This window comes from Cupressus sempervirens, chromosome 10 (genome assembly GCF_028749045.1).
Source record: "Cupressus sempervirens isolate cs-2001-9-10 chromosome 10, ASM2874904v1, whole genome shotgun sequence".
NCBI classification, from domain to species: Eukaryota; Viridiplantae; Streptophyta; class Pinopsida; order Cupressales; family Cupressaceae; genus Cupressus; species Cupressus sempervirens.
Window position 1 is genome coordinate 98096471 of NC_143127.1, and position 7667 is coordinate 98104137.

At 35.1% G+C, this 7667-nt stretch overlaps 1 non-coding gene across 1 annotated transcript; it reads left to right on the top strand.

Moving 5' to 3' along the window:
- Positions 1-6636: 6636 nt before the first annotated feature.
- LOC149532761 (small nucleolar RNA R160) lies at positions 6637-6715 on the top strand. Its single transcript, XR_016358228.1, has one exon. It is a non-coding gene; the product is annotated as a small nucleolar RNA R160 (small nucleolar RNA).
- Positions 6716-7667: the final 952 nt, after the last annotated feature.

Consider the following 7667-nt stretch of genomic DNA (forward strand, 5'->3'; position numbering starts at 1 on the left):
CACTGGATTAGATGTTATCAAAGCAAAGGTTATTCCTATGTGTGTGGATAGATCACCAAAGTTGAGACAATTTTCATCAATATCTTGGGTTGGAGAAGGTTGATCTTGTGGTTGATTGATCTTTTGGATTGGTGGATCTGTTGCTTAGGGTTTGCTAAAATTTTGGAAGATGCCTCCAAGAAGATTGGACCCTAGGGCAATTGGTGATCTTAGTGATGTTGTGGCAAAAATGATCTTAGAGAAGATAAGATCTGAGTTTAGATCTGAGATTGCATTGATGAAGAGTGACATGTGTTAGTTTGTGGTGACTGATCAGGAAAGTACTATACATACTTCATCTTCAAAATTTTGGGTCAACATGTAATTATTAATTATAACCTTAAAGTGGTAAAAATAGTTGTATAAAAGGGCTTAGGGTTAGGGATTGTTTCATAAGGTGATGTTAAAATTGGTTCCTGTGGCGTATTGAGTTGTAAGGGATTACAGATTGTAATCAGGTTGTAATCATTGGATCATAAAAATATTGGACTTGCTATTTGGTGGACATAGCCTAGGGTTTGGGTGAATCATGTTAAATCTTGGTGTCTTGTGTTATTTTCTATGTGATCAATTATTTTTTGATATTGGTTATATTTGCATGTAATTGTTATTTTTGTCTATGGTTTAATCCTAACAACACGATTGTTGAAATTGTAAGTGCTTTAGGTGTTGTACTTGGGCATGTGGGTACTAAAGGAAGTTATGAGGAAGTTGTTGAAGACTTTGAAGTTGCTGGATCTAGTGGTGAGAATATAACTAATCATGTGGAGAGACCTATTGGAACTAGGGGTGCTCAGTTTGCTAGGCCTAGATCTCAATTGAAGCTGAAGCATAAGATGGAGGTTTCTAATTTCTCAAGTACTTTAACTCCTGAAGACTTGATTGATTAGATTGGTGAATTGGAAGACTAATTTGAGCTTGAGGATATTAAGGATCCACTTAGACTGAGGTTGGCACAAACTAAGTTGAGAGCGCATGCTGCTCTTTGGTGGAAAGAATTACAAAGAGACAAAGAAGAGGAAGGTGAAATGAAGATCACTAGATGGAGGTTGATGGTGACTAAGTTGAAGGCTAAGTTCATTCTTGTTGATTATGAACTTGAGTTGTTTAAAAGGTTTTAGAATTTGAAATAGAAGGATATATCTATGAAAGATTATACCGAGGAGTTCTACAATTTGACTATTTGGTCTAGTCATAGAGAATTGTCAAAGAAAAAGGTAGCTCAGTACATTAATGGTTTGAGATATAATATTCAGGATGAGGTTGGTATACTGAATATTTATTCAGTTGAGGATGCTTATCAATATGCTTTGAAGACAAAAGATAAGTTGAAAAGGAAAAGTCAAGGCAATGCTAGAGGGAAGGAGAAGCAGGATAGCTTTGCACAAGCTAAACCGAGTGCTAAAGGTGAACCAAAACTTGTTGATTAGAAAAGGAGAACATGTGGAGGTGGATTCAAAGGTAATTGTTTTAGATGTGGTAACGAAGGGCATATATATTTTGAATGTCCACTTAGTAAGACAATTTCCATTTTGAATGAGGTTGTACTTCAAGACAGTCAACCTGAGCAAGGAGAAAGTTTGTTGGCTCGACAAGTACTGGTTGGTGAGAGGACATTGGATTCTTGTCAAAGGACTAGTTTGTTCAAGACTTGTTGTAAGTCTAGTGGTAATGTCTACAAGGTGATTGTAGATGGTGGTAGCACTGATAACCTTGTTGCTGAGGAGATGGTTCAAAAACTTGGTTTGAAGAGAGTGAGACATCCTTATCCTTATAGGATTGGCTAGTTGCAAGGTTAGCATGCTTTGGAAGTGAGGGAGCAATGCCTTGTTGATTTCTAGATTGGGCAATATAAGGATCAAGTGTTGTGTGATATTGTGGACATGTACAATGTCATGTGTTGCTTGGTAGACCTTGACAGTATGATTGTAGGGTTGTGCATGATTGTGTCAAGAATGTGTTTACTACTGAGAAAGGTGGTAGGACATTTTCCTTGATTCCTTTATAGAATGAAGAGCTTGGTAGGAGGAACCTGAGTATTGGCAGTCGAGTTGAGTTGGCAAATTTTGAGAAGGTTGGGGATTAGTGTGGAAAGTAGACCTGTAGCACACCTAAGATGGATGTGAAGAAGTAGAAGAAGAACAAGGGAAAGAGTGTACAAGTTGAAGATTTGGAGGATGTGTATGTGAAGAACCAGTTTGGGATTTATGTGTTGAATCCCAAAAGATGTTCTTCCAGTTACTAGAACATCTTTTCGAACTTGGGGTGTCTAATGTAGGAGTATCCTAGGCTTTCTTGAAATCCTGCATGTTGGAGCTGAGTGCCCGTGATTTCCACTTTTTAGATGCTACCAAGTTTTCTAGTGGATGCCAAGTTACTATAGCTCCTAGTGGGTGTCAAGATACTATAGCCCCTAGTGGATGTCGAGTTACTATAGCTCCTAGTGGGTGTCAAGTTGTCTGTGAGTTGACTTTTGGCATTTAATTTATGTATGAGTATTTAATTTGTGTTGTGGCTGACTTGTGGCTCAACATATATTTAATGTGAGGGATTTAATTAAGTTTGTAGTGAACTAGGCCAACTTGTGGCTTAATTGGGTATAAGTAAAGGGTTTTGTGGAGTCTATAGCATAGTTAATGGAGAATTCATTCATTCAGTTGAGTGAAGGGGATTGTGTATATGCAAATTTTGAAGAGCTAGGTCTATGACTTGAGAACTAGAGGATTTGTTTGGTGAACATGAGGGTACAAGTGTGGATTTTCTTGGTGTTCTTATCTAGTTGTGGATCTAGACTAGTTGGAATCGAGTTTGTAAGTGGATCTTGTTGGATCTTGCAGAATTGATATTGTAATTGATGTTTGTATTTGGCCCTAACACGAAAGGCCATACACTTGAGCATATTGCATGTAATCAGTTATATCTATGAATAAAGAGTTTTGATTTGGTATCAAACCTTGCATTATTGTTGTTTCGTTGTTGTGTGGTTGTTTGTTGGGGGTTTGGACATCTCCTTTGGGGATTTTCTTGCCTTGCACTACATCAATTTCTTCTGAGAAGGGGTATTGCCTTTCCCCAATCTCAGCAACTTGGGGCTGGTTTGTTGCACTACTAGGAATAGCAAGTTTCACTTTAGCAGATTTAGGTCCTCTCTTCTTCTTTTCTTTGGCATTAGGCTTCTGAATTTGTGATGACATCTGAGAAATGCTTCTCTCATTTACATTTTCTAACTAATCCTCCATTCCAAATTCTTCTTGTTCAGTCTCTTCCTTGAGAATAGTATTCTAAATAAGATAACATGCTATCCCCTCCACTATCTCTTATACTTGCCAATTCCAAATTCTCAATGGGAGAGAGTCATATATCTTTGAACCCCTCCTAGGCATCTCTTCTCTCCCCCCGTGGTTAGCTAAAGCATTAATGTCCTTTAGGGGTCCTAGCGTACTACCCCTATCCTCCATATCTGTCTCCAAGCCAAAGTGTAACATATCAATCCCTTCCAAAGTGTTTAGGACAAAGAGGGAAAGCCCATTTGGACTTACCATAGCAACTCTAGCACAACCCTTGTCATATGCCTTTGTTTTAAATTGAGAGAAGGGTGTTTCTTCACCATTCATGGTGAAAGAAAAACATCTTGTATAGCTACAAACTCATCTACCGTTGCATCCCCTATCTTAAAAATCTTACCCTACTTGGCTACTGCCTCTCTGTTACTCCCCATACTTTCACCTTGTTGTCAGTTCACAATCATTTCCTCCTCAAAGTATAGAGAGCAAGGGGGGATCTATTCTCTTTTTCTTTCAAATTCCTTGACCAACTCGATTTATCAATTGTCCTCAAAACCTGTGCCTTTATTATTCCAATATGCTATAGCATTCTTTGAGTCTGTACAATCCACTTCAATTCTTAGCCTTCATTCCCCATAAGAGGATCCCAACATTACATGATTTGGTATAACATAAGAATCCTGCATTCTGACCAAAAGCTTGGAATATTGATTAAAATTTTTTTGAGTCTAGAGCTTCTTCGAATGTTATATATGATTCTAGACTATCACCTATAGCTTTTATAGTCTCTTCATCTTTATATTCCCAAGGTAGGTTCTTCAAGTTTAACCAAACCATCACATTTTTAACCTCTTTAGTGTCAGGATTAAAATTAGGGTGCTAGTCATAGATGTAAATCCCTTTTCCATCAATCATATAAGGTCTTCCTTTAATAATCTCCTCTTTTTTAGATTTTGCAGGGCATATAATCATAAAGAATTCATTTGATAGTCTTAAGAACCAAATGTTGTCCCATTCCCTCTTGATCCAATTCTACACCTTATTAATGGATGGCCAAGGACCCAACTATTTCATAAAAAAATGCCCTCTCTTGGAATCTATTGACAAACTCATGCCATGATGGATTAGTAATAAGTACATTATTATCTTTGATGATCTCTTTAAAACCCACCTCTTTATTTGCCTCCATACTCGATCCAATCTGGGTATCAGAATTCCCATTCAACTCTTCGACCTTTAGCCACCAAGATTTCTACTCTATTTGATTGAAACAAAAATTATTAGGCACATGATCAACACAATTATGATATTGCCACCCACAACTTCTATTCTTCCTGCTCCCTCCATTCCTATCGAGCCCTACTAACCCAACCATCTGTCCATAGGAGCATTCCTAGTATCACACCTTGGTAATTTGGTTCTTGTATTGAAGGCCTCTAAACAATTTCTATTGGGATGCCAACAATCTCACCCGTTAGAGTTTCTATGATCAAACACCCTATCCATTTGTTTTTGCCACTATTTGTTCACTTCAAAGTGATCACCATTTTCTTTGAGATGCCAAGTTTCCCCATGGCAAGTAGGACCACACACCAAACCCATAATTGCATTTCAGCGAAGGTCACCATGATCACCTGCTATTGCCATAGCTACTACTACCCAAGGTCGCCATCTTTTATTATTATTAGACAATTTAGACTTCTAATTAACACAACTAAGAGCATAATAATCAAATGAAGAAACTAAACAACTATCATTCACCAAAATTCTCACCTCTACTCGTCTCCTACCTACCACCACATCACTTAAAACTCAAATTCGTCTAACACCAAACTTGACAAACTAGTATAAGGAACACAACACTTCCAACCCTTGTTAATCTCGTGACACAAAAATGATTTTGAATGTGTAACTCTCAATCTTTTATATGTAATTTCTAATACCATTCCTAATATTTTTCTCATAATTATATTGAAAAGAGCTTACTACCTCATGGTCAGATAAAACATTCGTAAATGACCAACAATATCAAACAATATCTAGAAAAACAAAACAAAAGGTTTTCTTTCCTAGTGGTTTGGGGTAGGTGGGTTTATGTTGTACTTGTTTTTATCTCATTTTTATTTTCATTCATTTGTTTGTTCTAGTCTAACAGTTCGTCACTTTATTTTTTTGGTTATAAGGTTTCTTTACATTTAGATTCTTATCTAGTTTTTTTTTTCTTTTTTTAAGTTTTCCATGCTACCCTTTTTCCTTTTTTCTCCTTATTTACTCCCTTGCTAGATTGCTCTACATATTTTACCATTCCATTCATGCATTCTCTCATCCTAATGATAGATCACACATCGATGGGAAAACACACACAATCCAATCTAAGAATAATTTTTTTTTATGAATTGTGAAAATCTAATAAGGTTAAAACCAAAGCTGAGTACTCCCGTGGCTACAGCAGGGTTATCTAGATTTTTAGGGTTTGAGACGCCCTTCATAAACCCTAGCTTAAATAGCATCTCCAATACAACCATTTTTGTCTGCGCGAACGAGCTACAGTCGAGAGGAAGTTTTTCGACGCAATTTAAGGAGCAGGCAGATGTCCTCAAATTTATTTGAAGCAGCCATGACGGCACCATTTTTATATTTCGATGAGTGTTTTTTGCCCTCTATTAAAGCTGTTCTCGATTTTTCTTTTCCGTTCAGTATTTTCTGATTTATGCTGTTAAATCTTATAACAGAGAAAGTCATTTTAGGTTACACCTTTTTGCTTGAGGTTTTTCCTTGTAGTTCGCTTCGCAAATGCACGAGTTAGCCCCTTGATATGTAGAGCAATGAATATTAGGGAATCTCTGGGAAAAAGGTTAAGGTGCAAAAATAATCTTTGGTGGTCGTCCGATACCCTTGGCTCGCGAAAGTGACACAGCCACGGCCCTTCGCCATCAGACATTGTTTAAGTGTGTATAAATGTTGTATATTCTAAACGGACAGAATTTTTTCTGTAATATTTTGGGTAAGCCAAGTTAGGGTTAGGGCAATTTTTTTATTTTCAGCAAATTTGTGTTTTGTTTTTTCTGTTTAAGGCGTTGGAAAATTCCAAGGTTTAGTGTTGGAGTATTGTTTAGGTATCAGAAGCTTGGCGTGTTTGAACGATTTATATTCTGAAATGTTATAATTTTCCTGTAATATTTGGTAAGCTAAAGTTAGGGCTTTTAATTTTTGATCCGTTTGTTTTTGTTCTCTGTTCAAGGCGTTGAAAAACCTAGGGTTTTACAGTTGTAAGCTACATATGTATTGTTATTTTGAACGGAAGAATTTTCAGGGCGAAATGATGATTCTGTTAACTGATCCGTGATGTTTTCAAAATGGAAAAAACAAGTCTTCAAAGTTTTCTGATCGCCCTGTGGATTACAAATCCGGTTCTGTCGTGATTTCAATTTTCACTAGTACATGATGAGAATTTGGCGTGGTGACCCTTTCATTTTCATTTTTATTTCTAGGAAAAAATTGAGTCATTTTTGTAGTTAAAAAATAGTTTAACAATTTATTTTTAAAATTAAATATTTAATAAATTAGAAAAAATAAATAGAAATTAGTAACTTTATAGCAACATTTAAAACATCTAAAAAAATATAAATACATAACAAATAATATAAAAATAAATATATGCCATACTATTTTAAAATTTATTCTAGATTTTAAATCATAATTAATTTATAATTATCAAAATAGAAACATATATAAATAAAAACATAGGTAATTTTTTTTTATAGAAACATATATAATATAACATAAGATAGATTTATGATACACAATTCTCCAATAAATATTGATATCATCTTTTTTAATATACTTAAACAATTATAGATGTGAATTTTTTATTCTAAAAATAAACGAATAATTAGAAATATGTGAATATTTTATTCAAAAAATAAATATGCCAAATTTCCCAAGTATAATATGGATTTTGTTTTTTTAATGCTAAAAATGGAGTATGGTCTTTGTATTTGAAATGGAATAGTTGTGGAAATTATCTTAGACTTGTGCCAACTATCAAGAAGAGTTAATCATATGTTATATAGAGCTATTACATGTTGATTAAGATTAATTTTAATGCTTCAAATTTGTTACTATAAGAAGGAAGAGCAATTACATGTTGATTAAGATTAATTTTAATGCTTCAATTTTGTTACTATAAGAAGGAAGTGGGTATCTTGTTTCAAATTTTGCTCTTCTTAGGAGTAAGGAATGAGGGAAATGTAAATGTGTTTTTAGGTTTTGTATGGAGTTTGTGTTATTTATGATCTTTATCTTTGTCTAGCTAAGCTCATTTGGGCTTTCATAGCGCTTGGT